This window comes from Polypterus senegalus, chromosome 2 (assembly GCF_016835505.1).
Source record: "Polypterus senegalus isolate Bchr_013 chromosome 2, ASM1683550v1, whole genome shotgun sequence".
NCBI lineage: Eukaryota > Metazoa > Chordata > Cladistia > Polypteriformes > Polypteridae > Polypterus > Polypterus senegalus.
Window position 1 is genome coordinate 159,362,598 of NC_053155.1, and position 22,564 is coordinate 159,385,161.

Genomic DNA, 22,564 nt, shown 5'->3' on the forward strand with positions numbered 1-22,564 from the left:
GACTTGTACTCCACAGATCGTGCTATATAACCTAACATTCTGTTAGCCTTCTTAATGGCTTCTGAACACTGTTTGGAAGTTGATAGCTTGGACTATGACTATGAATGCAAAACCCAAGTTGTTATCGGCTTGTTTTTAGCATGAAAATTCCGTCTGGATGCCAGTCTCTGCTTCCTCCATGTTTGATGCAGAGTCGCCCTCGCCTCCCACTGCTATCGTGTATGATGCAGCATCACACTCACCCACCACTGTTATTTTGTTTTTGTCTGTGTACATATCGAGTCTTCGGTCTGTGGATGCTGTTGGTGCATGTGATGGTGCAGTGCAGTTTGCCAGCTGTCCTAGGACATCACTTGAGGATTCGTCGCCCATCTCACTGGACAACTCCGGTTCAATTTCAAACCCATTTCCTTGACTGACATTTTCTGCAGCAAGCCCCTCTCTATCCACTATGGGGATAGGCGCTCTGTAGGTGGCCAAGACCTGTGGGAATAGAACACTCCTTTTTTCAACTAGGAGGGGCCAGGGTGAGGTGTTCTGATATGGCAGTCCAAACCTTAAAGTTCTTCCCTTTAAAGTTCAGAGGGAATAGTATAGTCTTGTATATTTTAACATCCCAGTGTACGCAGCAGATGTTCACTTTGCCTGTGTCTGCCTTAGCAAGTCACGGCGTACTACACAGAGGTAGCTACCAGAATCCAACAGCGATGAAAATTCCTCTGCAGTCAACGTAAAAGAGACCTTAAAATGGTCCTCTTTTACATGGAAACTTGAGAGCAACATACCTGGGCCAGATTGAAAGTAATTGTTTGTCCAAGTAGACAATGACACTCCCAAGCCAGATGTCCCAATTGATCGCAATGAAATTAGCTGCATTTAGTCTACACTATGGTGTTCACACACCAGCATCTTCTACTCGTGGCGCTGACAACCCTGAAGATATCTGCCGGCTGTGTCAAAATTAGGGTGACGCCTGGGAAACCCAGATATTTCCAGTTGGCTTGTGCACCCTCTAGTCTCTTGGTCAGAATGGTGGAAAATTTCCTTCTGCTATGACCAGATGTCAGTATGACAATGTTTGAAATAGCAAAGTATACAACGTAATCACCTCCTCCTTCTTTGGAAAGAACTTTTTCAATGAGTGTTAATATTTCTGGAAAACTTTCTGTTAAAATCCACTTTACGTCTTTCATTGAAGAATTAAGGGAAACTTTACAAGAAATGTTTTCTAAAACCTTGTTTCTTCTACTGACCTTTTATTAATCTCCAATCGGAGTTTTCTGTATTTTCCATTTTCTTTTGTCATTTCCTATCTTTATTCATGTAAAAATACTTAGTAATCTTAATTGAAGAGTAAAAAAAAGAGGACAGTTTGTTCATGAGGCCGAGTAGGGAGCACCAGAAACACACAGCAAAACAGGGGAGGTAGCTGAGTGGTAGAGCGCACGCTTCGCATGTGTGAGGTCTTGGGTTCGATCCCCAGCTTCTCCAATGCTTATTTAAGCAGAATGGTTAACAATTTACATTTTCTGTCAGTATGACAATGTCTGAAATAGCAAAGTGTACAACGTAATCACCTCCTCCTTCTTGGGAAAGAACTCTTTCCATGAGCATTAATATTTCTGGAACACCTTCTGAATAGAACGAGCTGTTGTTTAAGCCATATTGGTTTGGACCCACTGAAGCTGTAGGAACATATCAAGATCCTCATTTCCACTGTTGTTTCTCTGAGTAATGTTTCAACAAGTGTTTTTGATGATTCGTCTGTTTTCTTGTAATTGCTATTGTTGTTCGGGGCACATTTTTTTTCTCAATCAGCAGGGGAAGTAGCTCAGTGGTGCCCGTTGGGTGAAAAATTTTCCCTTTTTTCTGTTTTTTCCCCCTTTGGGTTTTTTACCCTTGTTTTTTGTAGATTTGGGATTTTTTTGCCTGCCCCCTTTGGGGGAAAAGAAAAACCCCCCCTTTTTAAAAATTTTTTAAAAAAGGTAATTTTTTTTTAATTTGAAAACCCTTTAGCTTTTTTAGTTAAATTTTTTACAAAAAGGGTTTCTAAAATTTTCCCCTTTGTTTTTTATTAAAAGGGGCTTTAAAAAAATTTTCTCCTTTTTTTCATGATTTATTAACCCCAATGGGGGGCCCTTTTTTTTTGATTTTTATTCAGAAAAAACAAAGATTTGAGGGAAGGGGAAAAATTTGTTTTTGGGGGGTGGGGCCCCAGCCCCCCAAAACGGGGGGAAATAATTCCTAGGGAAAGTTTAAATCCTTTTCCCCCCCTTTTTTAAAAAAGGAAACTTTACATTTTTTCAAAATTTGTGAAATAAAAGTGTAAGCCTTGTCCCCTTTTTTAAAAAACTTTTAGCTTAATATTTCGGGAAACTTTAAAAGGGTTTGTTTTTTTCCCCTTGGGTTTTTGGCCCAAAAATTGGCAATCAGACCCATATTGTTTTTGGTAAGTTTCATTTGTGTTTTTTTCCTTTTTTTTTGTTGGGACAATTTTTCAAATACCAGAGTATTAGGTAGCCTTTTGGAACTTTAGTTATCCCTCTCTTTTTTAAAAACCTATTTTTCTTTTAATTTCCAAAGGATGTTGTTAACTTTTTTCCAATCAACCCTTCCTTTGTTTTTTCCCTTTTTTTTAATTTTGGAATACTTTCAAAAATGTGGTTTAAGGTTTTAAAGTTTAAAAAACCCGTGGGACAACAACAACACTCATTTCCAGGGTGTTTTTGTGAATTTTACCATTTTTTTTCATCTTCCTTTTATGTTATTTTTAATTACTTCGGATTGAAAAAAGACGTTTCACCTCTTGATTTCAAAGAATCAAAGATTAATTTCATGTAAGGCCTTTGTTTGGGTTTTTTTTCCTTATTTTTAAATTGGGAAATGAAGGGGAAATTAAATCCATTTCTTTTTTTTGAAAATTTTGGAAATTTAAGAAATTTTTTAAACTTTTTTTTTTGGAATTTTTTATAATTAAATTTTTTTTTTCCATTTTTTTGTCTTTTTTTTTTCCCAACTTGAATCTTGTTAAAAAAAAAAAATTTTTTTTTTCCATAGGAGACAGACAAAGTATTGGTGGAAATTTTCGCCTGGTTTGGAAAAACCTGCCCAATTTGTTTTATTTGGTATATTTGTTGTTGCAAATAACAAAGTGGCGGAATCTCTTTTGGGAAAATATTTCCCAATTAATTTCAATTCCAATTTTAAACATTTTTTCCATTTTTTAACGTTAGGAAATTGAAATCTCTTTTCCCACTTTTTTCTCATAGTTTCAAAAGTTTTTTTTGTAGTTTTTTCTTATGTATTTTGGGTTCTTTGGTTACAACAAGGTTGGGCCAGTTCACGCAGGGGAGGTCTGGGTGATCCTTCAAGTTTTTGAGTTTGAAAATTCCCTCTATTTAAAGGAAATTTTTAATTCCATGACATTCAAATGTTCCAATGAAAACTCTCCCTTGGTGTTAAATTTTTTAATTTAAAATTTTGGTTTTTAAGGCTTTTGGGAAATTAATGTTGGCCAATTTTTTAAACGGGAATTTTTTAGCTTTTTTAATTTTGGAGGTTGATTTTTCCATCTTTTTTAAAAGTTTTGGTTCGGTTATTTTTCTTAATTTCAAGGGATGTTTTGGAAATTTACATGTTCAACAAGTCCTTCCCAGGGAAAACCTTCCCAGTAATTAATTTCTCCAATCATTTTTTATATTTTTTAAATTTCTCTTTTTCAATTAACCTTGGCTAAAATACCCATTTAATTTTTCTAAAATTTTAAATGTTTTATTCCTTTTTTAATTTGTGTTGATTTTTTTAAGGGGTTTTAAAAAAAAAGGGAAAATTTAACTTTTGATTTTTTTAAGTAAAAAATTTTGGAAATAAATTTAAACTTTTGATTCTTAATGAATTTTTCCACAATAAATTTTTAAGATTTAAAAATTTTAAATCCTTTTTGAAAATTAGGAACTTTCAAAAAAGTTTTCACCTTGTTTCTTTTAACCATAATTATTAATGGTTTTTTTTTCCATTTTCTTTTGTTTTCCCCTTTTTTTCTTAAAATTGAATTTAAATTGAATAAAGGGCTTGTTGTTTTGAGAGTTTGGGCTTCTTGAAACTTAAAATTTAAGTTTCTTTATTAGAGGTTTTTGGGTTTCAATCCCCTTCTCTCTATTAACAATGGTTAAAATTTTTTTTCCCTTTTGACTTTGGAATAAGGTTTAACACTTCTGGGAAAATTTTTTTAAAAATTAATTCAGGGAAAATCCTTAATGCGAGTTTGTTTACCTATTTTTTATCCACTGAAGCTAAAAAAAATCCCATTTTTTTGTTTCGTAGGAATGTTAAATTTAATGAAATCTTTTCTTGTAAATTTTGTTGGGGATTTTTTTAATCAGCCAGGAGTATTTAAGGGGGTTTGCATTTGGGTCTATCGTCCCATTTTGCTGTTTAAAAACGGGAATTCCTCCTTCTTTTTAATTTGTGGATTTTTTGGGAAAATTCAATGTCCACAATAACCTTCTTGAAAATTTCTAGGATTAAATATTTCGTATTTCCGGAAAATGGAGGTTTGGTTCGTGGTTTTCTATCTAATTGCTAAATAATTTTCTATTTTTCCATAGGTTCTTAAGGGATTTATATTGTTTTCTTGATACTTTGTTTTATGTTTTTTTCCCTGACTTTTTTAATTTCAGTTTTTTTTTATTTTTAAATGAAGAATTAAATTTTTTTAAAATTGAGGGTTTCATTTTCCCTACAAAATTTTTTTTCCGGGGTTGCGGGAAAGGGAAAAATGCTAACCTTTCTTAAATTTAAAGGGAAATTTAAAAATTTTTTAACTTGTTTCTTTAATTTTAAAATTTTATATTTCTCTTAAAATTTTTTTTTTTCCCTATCTTTTTTTAAAATCAGGTTTATTGAATAAAAATGGAATTGTTTTGGGGAAACCAGTCCCACCAAAAACCAAATAGTTGTGGGATACCCTTTTGTGTTGAGTTATAGCTTTCCAATTTTTAAAGGGGGGTGAGTAAAATTTCTTTTCTTCATTTGGGTTTGTAATCATTCCATTCTACTTTCGGGGAAAGAAACTTTCAGGTTAATGGAATTTTTAAAAGAACGAAAAGTTTTTAAAACCCCGAGCTAATTGGGGAAACCTCAATTTACTGTTTTTCTCTTGCCAATGTTTAACAATTTTTAAACTTTTTTTCTGTTTTTTTTTGTTGGGGTTTTTCTAATGGGGTATGTGAATTCTTTTGTTGATTTGGTTTCGACCCCTTTAATTTAAAGAAAAGAAATTCTCTTTTTTTTTTTCCCAGGGAGGAATTAATTATTCCTTACAGATATTTCCTTTGGGGAAAATTTTTTCCCTATTGTAATGTTTCGGAAATTTCAACCATACGGTTTTAAATTTTAATTGGAATTTTAAGGGGTTTTTACTTTTTTTCAACGAATTTAGATTGCCGCTTTCTTTTTTATTTGGTTTTTGTTAATGCTATTTAACAAAAAATTTTAAAAAATTTCCCCTTTTTGAATTTGGGGAATTTAAAAGGGATTAACCTTCCCTAAGGGGTTCTCAAAAATTTTTTTTAATAAAAGGGAATGAAAAGGGTTTCTGGGTTGAATTCAAGCCTTGGCTAAGCAATCCTACCACGTTGAGAATCTTTCCACATGTTTTTTGAATTTTTTTTTCTTGTAAAACTTTTTTTGTTTTTGGGCCGACTTAAGAGGAAAAAACTTTCCACTTTTTTCTTAATGTTAAAAGGGTTTTTTTTGTTTCTTCTAATCTAAAAGTCTGATCCCTTTTATTTCTTGAAATATTTTTCAATTTGGGTTTTGGGAAAATTAAAATTCTTTCGTCTTTCATTATTAAAGGAAACTTTAAAAAAAAATTTCTAAACCTTTTTTCAAATTTTATAATTTTTAATTTTGTATTTTTCCTTTTTTCATTTCCATTTTTATTTATTTTTATTTTTTAATTGAAAGAGTAGGGCATTTTTCCCATCAACAACCAGAAATTAAAAAAAGGGGAAGAGTGGTAAAACCTTCTGTGTGAGGTCTTGGGTTAACCCAATTCCAACTTATTTAAGCAATTTTAAATTTCCTTTTTTTGTAAAAATTTGAAATAAAAAATTAAAATCCTCCTCCCCTGGGAAGAATTTAATAAATATTTTGGAAACCTTCTGAATAGAAACTTTGTTTGGGTTTTGGTTCAACAACCTAAGCTTAAAATGTAATTTTTTTTTTTTTAAGCTTTGGTTTTAAAAGTGTTTTTGTTTTCCTTTTCTTAAAATTTTTTTTGGGACAATTTTTTTTAATCATAGAAGAAGGTCATGGTTTACTTTTTGAGGGAGGTTTGGTTCCCCCTATTCCAATTTTTTAAAAAGGGGAAAATTATCTTATTTTTTAATTGATTTGTTGGAAATTTCACACTCCAAATCCTTCTTCTAAGGAAGTTTCTTTAATTTTTTTTCAATTCAATTTGGGTGTTTTTTGAAATCTAACTAGTTTAAAAAACCATTTTTTGGGTTTTAAAATCCCCTTTTTAGAATTTTTTCTTGGTAATTTTTGTTTTTGATTGCTTTTGCGGGGTAAAAAAAAAATTTCTAACCAATCTTTTTTTTTAATGAAGAATCATTTTCTTCAATATTTTGTGATATTTTTTTTAAATTTCATTTTTTTTACTTAATGGTTTGGAAGAATTAAAACCCAAATTTTCTCTTTCATTGAGGGGGAAATTTAAATTTTTAAAAAATTCTCTTGACTTTTATTTATTTGTTTTTTCTCTTTTTTTTTATTTATTATTTAAAATCTTGAAATTGGGAGTAAAAAAATTTTTATTTGGCCCAGCACCAAAAAATCACCATTTATTATTTGCTTTGCTTACCTTTGGTTTAAAACTTCCAATTTTTATTTAAAAATGGAAAATTTATTTTTTGGTTTCCTTTCAAAAAAATGCTCCCTTTTGGGGGAAAACTTTTAATGGTTAATTTTCTCCCTCTTAAGGATGTTGTTTAGCCATTTGGTTTGTTCCCGGGTTGTAAAATATAAACCTATTCCACTTTTTTTTTGGAAGAATTTTAATGTTTTTATTTTAGACTTTTTTTTTGGTATGTTTGTTGTTGGGTTTTTTTCTCAGCCGGGGGGAATTATTCCCGTTTCTGGGGTTAGGTTGATATTCAATTTTTTTTACATGGACTTTCTTTTTTGTCTTAATTTTTGGTGTTTGAATTGCTTTGACAAAAGGTCCTTTTGGAAGACTTTCTTTTTAACATTAGGAAAATTTCCAAAATGGTAGATTTAAAGGGCCCGGTTGCACCAATCCTTAGCTTTGGGTCAAATTTTTCAACAGGAGTTTATGTTGGCTTTAAAAATGGGGGTTTGGGCCTTTTCCACCCTCTTGTTTTTAAACAATTGGAACTTCTATGTTAATTTTGTGGTTGGTTGACCTACCTACAGCTCTTTCAAAGAACTTTTTTTAATATTTCAGGAAATTTTTGGAAAAAATACTGTAATTAAAAGGGTCTCGGGAATTCAAGCGGGGGAAAACAAAACCTCTTTCCACTGTTTTTGAGTTTTTCCTTGTGATTATTCTTTTTTAATTCCTTTTTTTTTTTTCTCTGTGGATTTAAAATTTAAACAAGATTCACTTTTTTCTTAATGAATCTTTTTGTTATTTTCATTTTAAATAAAGGACTGTGGTTTTTTCTTATTGCAAATTTTTTTAAATTGTTTAAGAAATTAAAATCCCCTCCTTTCATTGTAAAATTAAATTTAAAAATTCTAAAACTTTTTCACTTTTTAATTAATTCAGGTTTTTTATTTATTTTTTATTTCTTTTCAAATATTTTTTCAAAATTTAAAAAGGGAATTTTGTTTGCCAGGGCAAAAAATTTTTAAAAGGGGAACTAGAGGAAAAATTTTGCTGTGTGATTTGGGTTACCATTAAAATTTGGGTTTAACAGGGTTACAATTTCATTTTTGGTTTTGTCTAAAAAGAAAGCTTCAATCTTCTTTTAAAATTTTAAATGAGTTAAATTTTGGGAAACCTTAAATAAACGAGCTTTTTTGATTTTTACCCAAAAATTAGGAAATTAAAAAATTTCACTTTGTTTTAAATTTTTAAAATTTTTGAATTCTCTTTTCTTTTTTTTTGGGCATTTTTTAATCACAGGGGTTATTTCGGTGTCCGGTATTTTGTTGTGGTACTTTTTCCAAGTTTTAAATTTTTGGGGGTTTGGGCATTTCTTCTTAAATTTCAGTGGATTGTTGAATTGGACTGTTCCCCCTTAATTTCCCTTGGAAGAATGTTAATTAATTTTTACTTTCACAAAACGGGGTTAAGGTTTTGGGGTTTCCCAATAAGGGTTTAAAAAACCTCTTTCACTTTTTTCCCTTTTCCCAAACATTTTTTTTTTCACTGTTTTCTTGAATTCTAGTTTTATTTTTTTATTGCTTTTTGTTAAGAAAAAGTGTTCCATCTTTCTTAAATGGGAAGGTCTAATTTTGTTTTTTTAAATGGGGGAAAGGCTGTTGTGCCTTTACTTTACTATAATTTTTCTTTGAATGTTTTAAAAAAATCCAATTTCGTTTTTTGAATTAATTACTTAGTTTTCTTAAAATTTTTCCACAGCCTTTTTAAACTCTTTTTTTATTTTTCCTTTTTTCTGATTTCCCTTTTTTTTAAATCTTTTTTTTTTGAAGAAAAATTTCATGTTTTAGAGTAAAAAAATTTTAAGGGGAGATGTTAAACCCTTTAGGTGGGTCTTGGGTAACCCACTTCTAAATTCATTTTGGGAATTTAAAAGTTTACATTTTTTAAAAATTTTAAATAAAAGGGTAACATACTTCTTTTAAAAATTTTTCCAATTAAATTTTTTAAACATTTTCTTAAAGATTGTTTAAGCATTTGCCAAAAAGGGTTGGGTCCTTTTTAACTGGTTTTGAATTTCCAAATTTTTTTTTTCGGGTTTTTTTTAAATTGTTTTAGGGGTTTTTTTTTAATCATGAGGGGGCCATTGGGCACCCGGGAGGAGTCTTGGGTTTCGACCCAGCTTCCAATGCTTTTTAGCAACTTTACAAATCCTTTTTAAATTCTTGGAATTTTCCATGTTGTTGATAAAAGTTACCAAAATCATCCTCCAATTGGGAAAATTTCCCTGTGAAAATTTTTTCCCCGGAATATTTCGAAACCAATGGATTAGTTTAAGGGCTTGGTTTCCCCAAACAAGCTTTGGGACAATTTTTTTTAAAGGGGGAAAGTGTTGGGGGGCGGTTTGCATTTAGGTCTTGCCCATTTCCAATGCTTATTTAAAGCACAACAGTTGGAATTCCCCTTTTTGTTTAAATTTTCCCTTAGGTTGTTGAATTAACATTACCACACAACACTCCTTCCCCGGGGAATTTCCAATGTTAAATTTTTACTTAACACAATGTTTTTCCCTTGGGGCCTTCAATTGAAATTAAACCTTTTACTTTTTCCTTTTTTTCCCCTTTTTTTTTTTAATTTTGTTTTTTAATTTTTTTTTTGTTTTTTTTTTCACTTGGATAAAAAAGCCCTTTTTTTTTTTTTAAATAAATTAAAAATGTTTGTTTTTTAAAAAAAATTTGGGTTCCCTTTTTTTTTTTTAAATTTTTTTAAATTGGGGTTTTAAAAAAAAACCCCTTTCGTTTTTATTGAAAATTAAAACAAAAAAAAAATTTTAAAAAAAATTTTTTTAAATTTTTTTTTTTTTTTTATTTTCTTTTTTTTCACCTTTTTTTTAAAAACTTTAATTAATTAAGAGGGGATTTTAAAATTTTTAACCCAAAAATAAAAAAAAAAAGGGGAATGGGGGAAAAATTTGAGGGTTCCCCTTTTAAACCCCCCAAAAAAATTTTTTTCGGGGTTAAAAATTTTTTTTTTAAATTTAAACCCCTTTTGGAAAAATTTTTTTTTTTAAAAATTTTAAATTTTAAAATAGGGAAACCCTTTTTTAAAAAAACCCTTTTTTAAAAATTTTTCCCGGGCCCTTAAAAAAAAGGGTTTTTTAAAATTTGTTTTTTTTTGAAATTTTTTTTTTTTTTTTTTTTTATTTTTCCGGGGTTTTTTTTATTTTTTGCTTTTTTGGGGGCCCCTTTTTTTTTTACCCTCCCAAATTTCAGCCCAGGGATTTTTTCCCTTGTTTTTTTTTTTTGGGGGAAAAATTCCCTTTTCCAATTTAATTTTTTTTTGGGAAAAATTTCCCAATTTTCCTCGTTTTTAAAAATCCCATTTGGTTTTTTAAATTTAACGGGGGTTTAGTAATCCCCTGTTTTTTTTAACTTTTTTTTTATTCCTTTTTTTTTTTGTTTTTTTTGGTTTTAGAACTTTTCCCTTTAAAAAAAGAAAATTTTATTTTTATTTAAAAAATTTTAAATTTTTTATTTCCTAAAAAAACCCAAAATTGTTTTTTAAAAAAAAACCCTTTTACTTTATTTGGTTAAATTTTAAAAAAAATTTTTTTCTAAAATTTTTAACCTTTAAAAAAAGGTTTTTAAAATTTTTCCCTTTTTTTTCCTTTTTTTATTAAATTTTTTTATTTTTTTTTTTTAAAAAAAAATTTTATTTTTTTAAAGAAAAAAAGAAAAAAAGGGGGGAAAAGGGAAAACCCCGGGGGGGCCCCAGAACCAAAACCCCGAGGTAAATTTCTTTGAACCCCAGTTTGGGGCGGTTCAACACTAAATCTTTTTGAGTTTTAAATTTTAAATTTTTTGGAAAACAAAAAAATTTGGGAAAACCTTTTTGGAAAAGGGGAAAAATCCCCTTTTTAAATTTTAACAAGTTTTTTAAAATTTATTTTTTTACGGGTTTTGGGTTTTTTTTTCCCTTTTTTTTTGGGGTTTTTTTTTTTCCATTTGTTTTTGGGGTTTTTTTTCAGAAATTTTTGGGGGAAACCCCCCCAAAGTTTTTTCCCCGGGTTTAATTTGTTTTGCCCGTAAAAAATCCCCCCCCCTTTTTTTTTAAAAAAAAGGGGGAAAATTTCCCCTTTTTAAAAATGGGGTTTTTTTAAAACCCCCCCCAAAAATTCTAAAAACCAAATTTTTAAAAAGGTTTTTTTGCCCCTTTATTTTTTGGCCGGGTTTTTCCCAAACCCCAAAGTATTTAAAGGGGTTTTCTTTTATTTTCCCCGTTTTTGGTTAAAAATTGAGAAATACTAAGTGTTCTAATCTTTATGTAGATTTTACAATCTCATACTAGTTATCTTGTTTCCTCTTAGATGGTTAAAATTCTTCTGGTAATTCTGAAATAACAAATGGAGTTTAGTCTCTTGACTATCAAGGGACACCATAACCTATCACAACAAGTGTTGATACTTCAGCATAGTACCTATCGTTACTATGTGTGAGGTCTTGGGTTCAATCCCCAGCTTCTCAATGCTTATTTAAGCAGAATGGTTAACAATTTACATTTTTTAATTTCAGTAGGATGTTGTTGGAAATTGCACACTGTACCACACAATCAGCTCCTTCCCTCTAGGGAAGAACTCTTCCCATGAGTGTTAATATTTCTGGAATACTTTCCGAACACAATGGACTGTAGTTTAAGGTCTCTGTGGTTTGCACCAATCTAAGCCGTTGGAGCTAAGCAATAACCTCATTTCCACTGTTGTTTCTGCATGTAATTCTTCCACATGTGTTTTTGATGATTCATCTGTTTTCTTGTAATTGCTATTGTTGTTGATGTTGTTATTGCTGCTGCTGGCACTTGTAAAGAATAAAGAACAAGCTTCTCACCATCTTTTGATTTCTTAATGATAGGAAGGTCTAAATGATATTGTTTACTTCATAATATAGAAGAGGTCTCTGTCGTGACCGTTTATCTTATTTGCCTATAATTTTTTCTACAATTGAAATGGTGTTCTGGAAGAAATTAAAATCCACTTTACGTCTTTCATTGAAGAATTAAGGGAAACTTTACAAGAAAAGTTTTCTAAAACCTTGTTTCTTCTACTGACCTTTTATTAATCTCCAATCGGAGTTTTCTGTATTTTCCATTTTCTTTTGTCATTTCCTATCTTTATTCATGTAAAAATACTTAGTAATCTTAATTGAAGAGTAAAAAAAGAGGACAGTTTGTTCATGAGGCCGAGTAGGGAGCACCAGAAAATCACAGCAAAACAGGGAGGTAGCTCAGTGGTAGAGCGCTTCGCATGTGTGAGGTCTTGGGTTCAATCCCCAGCTTCTCCAATGCTTATTTAAGCAGAATGGTTAACAATTTACATTTTCTGTCAGTATGACAATGTCTGAAATAGCAAAGTGTACAACGTAATCACCTCCTCCTTCTTGGGAAAGAACTTTTTAAATGAGCATTAATATTTCTGGAACACCTTCTGAATAGAACGAGCTGTTGTTTAAGCCATATTGGTTTGATCCCACTGAAGCTGTAGGAACATATCAAGATCCTCATTTCCACTGTTGTTTCTCTGAGTAATGTTTCTACAAGTGTTTTTGATGATTCGTCTGTTTTCTTGTAATTGCTATTGTTGTTCGGGGCACAATTTTTTCAATCAGCAGGGGAAGTAGCTCAGTGGTAGAGCGCACGCTTTGCATGTGTGAGGTCTTGGGTTCGATCCCCAGCTTCTCCAATGCTTATTTAAGCACAACAGTGGACAAATTCCTCCTTCTATGTCTTAATTTCAGTAGGATGTTGTTGGAAATTGCACACTGTACCACACAATCAGCTCCTTCCCTCTAGGGAAGAACTCTTCCCATGAGTGTTAATATTTCTGGAATACTTTCCGAACACAATGGACTGTAGTTTAAGGTCTCTGTGGTTTGCACCAATCTAAGCCGTTGGAGCTAAGCAATAACCTCATTTCCACTGTTGTTTCTGCATGTAATTCTTCCACATGTGTTTTGATGATTCATCTGTTTTCTTGTAATTGCTATTGTTGTTGATGTTGTTATTGCTGCTGCTGGCACTTGTAAAGAATAAAGAACAAGCTTCTCACCATCTTTTGATTTCTTAATGATAGGAAGGTCTAAATGATATTGTTTACTTCATAATATAGAAGAGGTCTCTGTCGTGACCGTTTATCTTATTTGCCTATAATTTTTTTTCTACAATTGAAATGGTGTTCTGGAAGAAATTAAAATCCACTTTACGTCTTTCATTGAAGAATTAAGGGAAACTTTACAAGAAAAGTTTTCTAAAACCTTGTTTCTTCTACTGACCTTTTATTAATCTCCAATCGGAGTTTTCTGTATTTTCCATTTTCTTTTGTCATTTCCTATCTTTATTCATGTAAAAATACTTAGTAATCTTAATTGAAGAGTAAAAAAAGAGGACAGTTTGTTCATGAGGCCGAGTACGGAGCACCAGAAAATCACAGCAAAACAGGGGAGGTAGCTCAGTGGTAGAGCGCACGCTTCGCATGTGTGAGGTCTTGGGTTCAATCCCCAGCTTCTCCAATGCTTATTTAAGCAGAATGGTTAACAATTTACATTTTCTGTCAGTATGACAATGTCTGAAATAGCAAAGTGTACAACGTAATCACCTCCTCCTTCTTGGGAAAGAACTTTTAAATGAGCATTAATATTTCTGGAACACCTTCTGAATAGAACGAGCTGTTGTTTAAGCCATATTGGTTTGAACCCACTGAAGCTGTAGGAACATATCAAGATCCTCATTTCCACTGTTGTTTCTCTGAGTAATGTTTCTACAAGTGTTTTTGATGATTCGTCTGTTTTCTTGTAATTGCTATTGTTGTTCGGGGCACAATTTTTTTTCAATCAGCAGGGGAAGTAGCTCAGTGGTAGAGCGCACGCTTTGCATGTGTGAGGTCTTGGGTTCGATCCCCAGCTTCTCCAATGCTTATTTAAGCACAACAGTGGACAAATTCCTCCTTCTATGTCTTAATTTCAGTAGGATGTTGTTGGAAATTGCACACTGTACCACACAATCAGCTCCTTCCCTCTAGGGAAGAACTCTTCCCATGAGTGTTAATATTTCTGGAATACTTTCCGAACACAATGGACTGTAGTTTAAGGTCTCTGTGGTTTGCACCAATCTAAGCCGTTGGAGCTAAGCAATAACCTCATTTCCACTGTTGTTTCTGCATGTAATTCTTCCACATGTGTTTTTGATGATTCATCTGTTTTCTTGTAATTGCTATTGTTGTTGATGTTGTTATTGCTGCTGCTGGCACTTGTAAAGAATAAAGAACAAGCTTCTCACCATCTTTTGATTTCTTAATGATAGGAAGGTCTAAATGATATTGTTTACTTCATAATATAGAAGAGGTCTCTGTCGTGACCGTTTATCTTATTTGCCTATAATTTTTTCTACAATTGAAATGGTGTTCTGGAAGAAATTAAAATCCACTTTACGTCTTTCATTGAAGAATTAAGGGAAACTTTACAAGAAAAGTTTTCTAAAACCTTGTTTCTTCTACTGACCTTTTATTAATCTCCAATCGGAGTTTTCTGTATTTTCCATTTTCTTTTGTCATTTCCTATCTTTATTCATGTAAAAATACTTAGTAATCTTAATTGAAGAGTAAAAAAAGAGGACAGTTTGTTCATGAGGCCGAGTACGGAGCACCAGAAAATCACAGCAAAACAGGGGAGGTAGCTCAGTGGTAGAGCGCACGCTTCGCATGTGTGAGGTCTTGGGTTCAATCCCCAGCTTCTCCAATGCTTATTTAAGCAGAATGGTTAACAATTTACATTTTCTGTCAGTATGACAATGTCTGAAATAGCAAAGTGTACAACGTAATCACCTCCTCCTTCTTGGGAAAGAACTTTTTAAATGAGCATTAATATTTCTGGAACACCTTCTGAATAGAACGAGCTGTTGTTTAAGCCATATTGGTTTGAACCCACTGAAGCTGTAGGAACATATCAAGATCCTCATTTCCACTGTTGTTTCTCTGAGTAATGTTTCTACAAGTGTTTTTGATGATTCGTCTGTTTTCTTGTAATTGCTATTGTTGTTCGGGGCACATTTTTTTCAATCAGCAGGGGAAGTAGCTCAGTGGTAGAGCGCACGCTTTGCATGTGTGAGGTCTTGGGTTCGATCCCCAGCTTCTCCAATGCTTATTTAAGCACAACAGTGGACAAATTCCTCCTTCTATGTCTTAATTTCAGTAGGATGTTGTTGGAAATTGCACACTGTACCACACAATCAGCTCCTTCCCTCTAGGGAAGAACTCTTCCCATGAGTGTTAATATTTCTGGAATACTTTCCGAACACAATGGACTGTAGTTTAAGGTCTCTGTGGTTTGCACCAATCTAAGCCGTTGGAGCTAAGCAATAACCTCATTTCCACTGTTGTTTCTGCATGTAATTCTTCCACATGTGTTTTGATGATTCATCTGTTTTCTTGTAATTGCTATTGTTGTTGATGTTGTTATTGCTGCTGCTGGCACTTGTAAAGAATAAAGAACAAGCTTCTCACCATCTTTTGATTTCTTAATGATAGGAAGGTCTAAATGATATTGTTTACTTCATAATATAGAAGAGGTCTCTGTCGTGACCGTTTATCTTATTTGCCTATAATTTTTTCTACAATTGAAATGGTGTTCTGGAAGAAATTAAAATCCACTTTACGTCTTTCATTGAAGAATTAAGGGAAACTTTACAAGAAAAGTTTTCTAAAACCTTGTTTCTTCTACTGACCTTTTATTAATCTCCAATCGGAGTTTTCTGTATTTTCCATTTTCTTTTGTCATTTCCTATCTTTATTCATGTAAAAATACTTAGTAATCTTAATTGAAGAGTAAAAAAAGAGGACAGTTTGTTCATGAGGCCGAGTACGGAGCACCAGAAAATCACAGCAAAACAGGGGAGGTAGCTCAGTGGTAGAGCGCACGCTTGCATGTGTGAGGTCTTGGGTTCAATCCCCAGCTTCTCCAATGCTTATTTAAGCAGAATGGTTAACAATTTACATTTTCTGTCAGTATGACAATGTCTGAAATAGCAAAGTGTACAACGTAATCACCTCCTCCTTCTTGGGAAAGAACTTTTTAAATGAGCATTAATATTTCTGGAACACCTTCTGAATAGAACGAGCTGTTGTTTAAGCCATATTGGTTTGATCCCACTGAAGCTGTAGGAACATATCAAGATCCTCATTTCCACTGTTGTTTCTCTGAGTAATGTTTCTACAAGTGTTTTTGATGATTCGTCTGTTTTCTTGTAATTGCTATTGTTGTTCGGGGCACAATTTTTTCAATCAATCAGGGGAAGTAGCTCAGTGGTAGAGCGCACGCTTTGCATGTGTGAGGTCTTGGGTTCGATCCCCAGCTTCTCCAATGCTTATTTAAGCACAACAGTGGACAAATTCCTCCTTCTATGTCTTAATTTCAGTAGGATGTTGTTGGAAATTGCACACTGTACCACACAATCAGCTCCTTCCCTCTAGGGAAGAACTCTTCCCATGAGTGTTAATATTTCTGGAATACTTTCCGAACACAATGGACTGTAGTTTAAGGTCTCTGTGGTTTGCACCAATCTAAGCCGTTGGAGCTAAGCAATAACCTCATTTCCACTGTTGTTTCTGCATGTAATTCTTCCACATGTGTTTTGATGATTCATCTGTTTTCTTGTAATTGCTATTGTTGTTGATGTTGTTATTGCTGCTGCTGGCACTTGTAAAGAATAAAGAACAAGCTTCTCACCATCTTTTGATTTCTTAATGATAGGAAGGTCTAAATGATATTGTTTACTTCATAATATAGAAGAGGTCTCTGTCGTGACCGTTTATCTTATTTGCCTATAATTTTTTTTCTACAATTGAAATGGTGTTCTGGAAGAAATTAAAATCCACTTTACGTCTTTCATTGAAGAATTAAGGGAAACTTTACAAGAAAAGTTTTCTAAAACCTTGTTTCTTCTACTGACCTTTTATTAATCTCCAATCGGAGTTTTCTGTATTTTCCATTTTCTTTTGTCATTTCCTATCTTTATTCATGTAAAAATACTTAGTAATCTTAATTGAAGAGTAAAAAAAGAGGACAGTTTGTTCATGAGGCCGAGTACGGAGCACCAGAAAATCACAGCAAAACAGGGGAGGTAGCTCAGTGGTAGAGCGCGCTTCGCATGTGTGAGGTCTTGGGTTCAATCCCCAGCTTCTCCAATGCTTATTTAAGCAGAATGGTTAACAATTTACATTTTCTGTCAGTATGACAATGTCTGAAATAGCAAAGTGTACAACGTAATCACCTCCTCCTTCTTGGGAAAGAACTTTTAAATGAGCATTAATATTTCTGGAACACCTTCTGAATAGAACGAGCTGTTGTTTAAGCCATATTGGTTTGAACCCACTGAAGCTGTAGGAACATATCAAGATCCTCATTTCCACTGTTGTTTCTCTGAGTAATGTTTCTACAAGTGTTTTTGATGATTCGTCTGTTTTCTTGTAATTGCTATTGTTGTTCGGGGCACAATTTTTTTCAATCAGCAGGGGAAGTAGCTCAGTGGTAGAGCGCACGCTTTGCATGTGTGAGGTCTTGGGTTCGATCCCCAGCTTCTCCAATGCTTATTTAAGCACAACAGTGGACAAATTCCTCCTTCTATGTCTTAATTTCAGTAGGATGTTGTTGGAAATTGCACACTGTACCACACAATCAGCTCCTTCCCTCTAGGGAAGAACTCTTCCCATGAGTGTTAATATTTCTGGAATACTTTCCGAACACAATGGACTGTAGTTTAAGGTCTCTGTGGTTTGCACCAATCTAAGCCGTTGGAGCTAAGCAATAACCTCATTTCCACTGTTGTTTCTGCATGTAATTCTTCCACATGTGTTTTTGATGATTCATCTGTTTTCTTGTAATTGCTATTGTTGTTGATGTTGTTATTGCTGCTGCTGGCACTTGTAAAGAATAAAGAACAAGCTTCTCACCATCTTTTGATTTCTTAATGATAGGAAGGTCTAAATGATATTGTTTACTTCATAATATAGAAGAGGTCTCTGTCGTGACCGTTTATCTTATTTGCCTATAATTTTTTTTCTACAATTGAAATGGTGTTCTGGAAGAAATTAAAATCCACTTTACGTCTTTCATTGAAGAATTAAGGGAAACTTTACAAGAAAAGTTTTCTAAAACCTTGTTTCTTCTACTGACCTTTTATTAATCTCCAATCGGAGTTTTCTGTATTTTCCATTTTCTTTTGTCATTTCCTATCTTTATTCATGTAAAAATACTTAGTAATCTTAATTGAAGAGTAAAAAAAGAGGACAGTTTGTTCATGAGGCCGAGTACGGAGCACCAGAAAATCACAGCAAAACAGGGGAGGTAGCTCAGTGGTAGAGCGCGCGCTTCGCATGTGTGAGGTCTTGGGTTCAATCCCCAGCTTCTCCAATGCTTATTTAAGCAGAATGGTTAACAATTTACATTTTCTGTGCTTTGCATGTGTGAGGTCTTGGGTTCGATCCCCAGCTTCTCCAATGCTTATTTAAGCACAACAGTGGACAAATTCCTCCTTCTATGTCTTAATTTCAGTAGGATGTTGTTGGAAATTGCACACTGTACCACACAATCAGCTCCTTCCCTCTAGGGAAGAACTCTTCCCATGAGTGTTAATATTTCTGGAATACTTTCCGAACACAATGGACTGTAGTTTAAGGTCTCTGTGGTTTGCACCAATCTAAGCCGTTGGAGCTAAGCAATAACCTCATTTCCACTGTTGTTTCTGCATGTAATTCTTCCACATGTGTTTTTGATGATTCATCTGTTTTCTTGTAATTGCTATTGTTGTTGATGTTGTTATTGCTGCTGCTGGCACTTGTAAAGAATAAAGAACAAGCTTCTCACCATCTTTTGATTTCTTAATGATAGGAAGGTCTAAATGATATTGTTTACTTCATAATATAGAAGAGGTCTCTGTCGTGACCGTTTATCTTATTTGCCTATAATTTTTTTTCTACAATTGAAATGGTGTTCTGGAAGAAATTAAAATCCACTTTACGTCTTTCATTGAAGAATTAAGGGAAACTTTACAAGAAAAGTTTTCTAAAACCTTGTTTTTCTACTGACCTTTTATTAATCTCCAATCGGAGTTTTCTGTATTTTCCATTTTCTTTTGTCATTTCCTATCTTTATTCATGTAAAAATACTTAGTAATCTTAATTGAAGAGTAAAAAAAGAGGACAGTTTGTTCTTGAGGCCGAGTAGGGAGCACCAGAACCCCACAACAAAACAGGGGAGGTAGCTCAGTGGTAGAGCGCACGCTTTGCATGTGTGAGGTCTTGGGTTCAATCCCCAGCTTCTCCAATGCTTATTTAAGCAGAATGGTTAACAATTTACATTTTCTGTCAGTATGACAATGTCTGAAATAGCAAAGTGTACAACGTAATCACCTCCTCCTTCTTGGGAAAGAACTTTTAAATGAGCATTAATATTTCTGGAACACCTTCTGAATAGAACGAGCTGTTGTTTAAGCCATATTGGTTTGAACCCACTGAAGCTGTAGGAACATATCAAGATCCTCATTTCCACTGTTGTTTCTCTGAGTAATGTTTCTACAAGTGTTTTTGATGATTCGTCTGTTTTCTTGTAATTGCTATTGTTGTTCGGGGCACATTTTTTTTCAATCAGCAGGGAAGTAGCTCAGTGGTAGAGCGCGCTTTGCATGTGTGAGGTCTTGGGTTCGATCCCCAGCTTCTCCAATGCTTATTTAAGCACAACAGTGGACAAATTCCTCCTTCTATGTCTTAATTTCAGTAGGATGTTGTTGGAAATTGCACACTGTACCACACAATCAGCTCCTTCCCTCTAGGGAAGAACTCTTCCCATGAGTGTTAATATTTCTGGAATACTTTCCGAACACAATGGACTGTAGTTTAAGGTCTCTGTGGTTTGCACCAATCTAAGCCGTTGGAGCTAAGCAATAACCTCATTTCCACTGTTGTTTCTGCATGTAATTCTTCCACATGTGTTTTTGATGATTCATCTGTTTTCTTGTAATTGCTATTGTTGTTGATGTTGTTATTGCTGCTGCTGGCACTTGTAAAGAATAAAGAACAAGCTTCTCACCATCTTTTGATTTCTTAATGATAGGAAGGTCTAAATGATATTGTTTACTTCATAATATAGAAGAGGTCTCTGTCGTGACCGTTTATCTTATTTGCCTATAATTTTTTCTACAATTGAAATGGTGTTCTGGAAGAAATTAAAATCCACTTTACGTCTTTCATTGAAGAATTAAGGGAAACTTTACAAGAAATGTTTTCTAAAACCTTGTTTCTTCTACTGACCTTTTATTAATCTCCAATCGGAGTTTTCTGTATTTTCCATTTTCTTTTGTCATTTCCTATCTTTATTCATGTAAAAATACTTAGTAATCTTAATTGAAGAGTAAAAAAAGAGGACAGTTTGTTCTTGAGGCCGAGTAGGGAGCACCAGAACCCCACAACAAAACAAGGGAGGTAGCTCAGTGGTAGAGCGCACGCTTCGCATGTGTGAGGTCTTGGGTTCAATCCCCAGCTTCTCCAATGCTTATTTAAGCAGAATGGTTAACAATTTACATTTTCTGTCAGTATGACAATGTCTGAAATAGCAAAGTGTACAACGTAATCACCTCCTCCTTCTTGGGAAAGAACTCTTTAAATGAGCATTAATATTTCTGGAACACCTTCTGAATAGAACGAGCTGTTGTTTAAGCCATATTGGTTTGAACCCACTGAAGCTGTAGGAACATATCAAGATCCTCATTTCCACTGTTGTTTCTCTGAGTAATGTTTCAACAAGTGTTTTTGATGATTCGTCTGTTTTCTTGTAATTGCTATTGTTGTTCGGGGCACATTTTTTTTCTCAATCAGCAGGGGAAGTAGCTCAGTGGTAGAGCGCACGCTTTGCATGTGTGAGGTCTTGGGTTCGATCCCCAGCTTCTCCAATGCTTATTTAAGCACAACAGTGGACAAATTCCTCCTTCTATGTCTTAATTTCAGTAGGATGTTGTTGGAAATTGCACACTGTACCACACAATCATCTCCTTCCCTCTTGGGAAGAACTCTTCCCATGAGTGTTAATGTTTCTGGAATACTTTCCGAACACAATGGACTGTAGTTTAAGGTCTTTGTGGTTTGCACCAATCTAAGCTGTTCGGGGCACAATTTTTTTTCAAACGGCAGGGGAAGTAGTTCAGTGGTAGAGCGCACGCTTTGCATGTGTGAGGTCTTGGGTTCGATCCCCAGCTTCTCCAATGCTTATTTAAGCACAACAGTGGACAAATTCCTCCTTCTATGTCTTAATTTCAGTAGGATGTTGTTGGAAATTGCACACTGTACCACACAATCAGCTCCTTCCCTCTAGGGAAGAACTCTTCCCATGAGTGTTAATATTTCTGGAATACTTTCCGAACACAATGGACTGTAGTTTAAGGTCTCTGTGGTTTGCACCAATCTAAGCCGTTGGAGCTAAGCAATAACCTCATTTCCACTGTTGTTTCTGCATGTAATTCTTCCACATGTGTTTTTGATGATTCATCTGTTTTCTTGTAATTGCTATTGTTGTTGATGTTGTTATTGCTGCTGCTGGCACTTGTAAAGAATAAAGAACAAGCTTCTCACCATCTTTTGATTTCTTAATGATAGGAAGGTCTAAATGATATTGTTTACTTCATAATATAGAAGAGGTCTCTGTCGTGACCGTTTATCTTATTTGCCTATAATTTTTTTTCTACAATTGAAATGGTGTTCTGGAAGAAATTAAAATCCACTTTACGTCTTTCATTGAAGAATTAAGGGAAACTTTACAAGAAATGTTTTCTAAAACCTTGTTTCTTCTACTGACCTTTTATTAATCTCCAATCGGAGTTTTCTGTATTTTCCATTTTCTTTTGTCATTTCCTATCTTTATTCATGTAAAAATACTTAGTAATCTTAATTGAAGAGTAAAAAAAAGAGGACAGTTTGTTCTTGAGGCCGAGTAGGGAGCACCAGAACCCCACAACAAAACAGGGGAGGTAGCTCAGTGGTAGAGCGCACGCTTTGCATGTGTGAGGTCTTGGGTTCAATCCCAGCTTCTCCAATGCTTATTTAAGCAGAATGGTTAACAATTTACATTTTCTGTCAGTATGACAATGTCTGAAATAGCAAAGTGTACAACGTAATCACCTCCTCCTTCTTGGGAAAGAACTCTTTAAATGAGCATTAATATTTCTGGAACACCTTCTGAATAGAACGAGCTGTTGTTTAAGCCATATTGGTTTGAACCCACTGAAGCTGTAGGAACATATCAAGATCCTCATTTCCACTGTTGTTTCTCTGAGTAATGTTTCAACAAGTGTTTTTGATGATTCGTCTGTTTTCTTGTAATTGCTATTGTTGTTTCATTTCCACTGTTGTTTCTGCATGTAATTCTTCCACATGTGTTTTTGATGATTCATCTGTTTTCTTGTAATTGCTATTGTTGTTGATGTTGTTATCCCATTTAAATTAAACAGTAGAATTTGTTTCATGATAGAGGCAGAGGTGATTTTAAAGTGTTTACTCCTTTTTTTTAATAAAAGGGTTCTCTTCAAACCAGTCTATAGTTTGAATTTCTTATTTCATTAATTTTTCTCAAGAAATGGTTGTTTCTTGGACAGAAATTAACCAACTTATAGTCTTAGGGCTAA

The 22,564-nt window shown here is 33.5% G+C and overlaps 14 non-coding genes across 14 annotated transcripts; all 14 read left to right on the top strand.

The window, feature by feature from the left end:
- Nucleotides 1–1,419: 1,419 nt before the first annotated feature.
- trnaa-cgc lies at nucleotides 1,420–1,491 on the top strand. The gene has a single exon. It is a non-coding gene; the product is annotated as a tRNA-Ala (tRNA).
- Nucleotides 1,492–12,515: 11,024 nt separating this feature from the next.
- On the top strand, nucleotides 12,516–12,587 carry trnaa-ugc. The gene has a single exon. It is a non-coding gene; the product is annotated as a tRNA-Ala (tRNA).
- Nucleotides 12,588–13,341: 754 nt separating this feature from the next.
- trnaa-cgc lies at nucleotides 13,342–13,413 on the top strand. Its single transcript has one exon. It is a non-coding gene; the product is annotated as a tRNA-Ala (tRNA).
- A 327-nt stretch (nucleotides 13,414–13,740) lies between these two features.
- trnaa-ugc lies at nucleotides 13,741–13,812 on the top strand. The gene has a single exon. It is a non-coding gene; the product is annotated as a tRNA-Ala (tRNA).
- A 753-nt stretch (nucleotides 13,813–14,565) lies between these two features.
- On the top strand, nucleotides 14,566–14,637 carry trnaa-cgc. The gene has a single exon. It is a non-coding gene; the product is annotated as a tRNA-Ala (tRNA).
- A 326-nt stretch (nucleotides 14,638–14,963) lies between these two features.
- Nucleotides 14,964–15,035, top strand: trnaa-ugc. The gene has a single exon. It is a non-coding gene; the product is annotated as a tRNA-Ala (tRNA).
- A 1,150-nt stretch (nucleotides 15,036–16,185) lies between these two features.
- trnaa-ugc lies at nucleotides 16,186–16,257 on the top strand. The gene has a single exon. It is a non-coding gene; the product is annotated as a tRNA-Ala (tRNA).
- A 1,150-nt stretch (nucleotides 16,258–17,407) lies between these two features.
- On the top strand, nucleotides 17,408–17,479 carry trnaa-ugc. The gene has a single exon. It is a non-coding gene; the product is annotated as a tRNA-Ala (tRNA).
- A 755-nt stretch (nucleotides 17,480–18,234) lies between these two features.
- trnaa-cgc lies at nucleotides 18,235–18,306 on the top strand. Its single transcript has one exon. It is a non-coding gene; the product is annotated as a tRNA-Ala (tRNA).
- An 840-nt stretch (nucleotides 18,307–19,146) lies between these two features.
- Nucleotides 19,147–19,218, top strand: trnaa-ugc. The gene has a single exon. It is a non-coding gene; the product is annotated as a tRNA-Ala (tRNA).
- A 1,148-nt stretch (nucleotides 19,219–20,366) lies between these two features.
- On the top strand, nucleotides 20,367–20,438 carry trnaa-cgc. Its single transcript has one exon. It is a non-coding gene; the product is annotated as a tRNA-Ala (tRNA).
- A 329-nt stretch (nucleotides 20,439–20,767) lies between these two features.
- On the top strand, nucleotides 20,768–20,839 carry trnaa-ugc. The gene has a single exon. It is a non-coding gene; the product is annotated as a tRNA-Ala (tRNA).
- A 237-nt stretch (nucleotides 20,840–21,076) lies between these two features.
- On the top strand, nucleotides 21,077–21,148 carry trnaa-ugc. Its single transcript has one exon. It is a non-coding gene; the product is annotated as a tRNA-Ala (tRNA).
- Nucleotides 21,149–21,904: 756 nt separating this feature from the next.
- trnaa-ugc lies at nucleotides 21,905–21,975 on the top strand. Its single transcript has one exon. It is a non-coding gene; the product is annotated as a tRNA-Ala (tRNA).
- The last annotated feature ends 589 nt before the right edge of the window (nucleotides 21,976–22,564 follow it).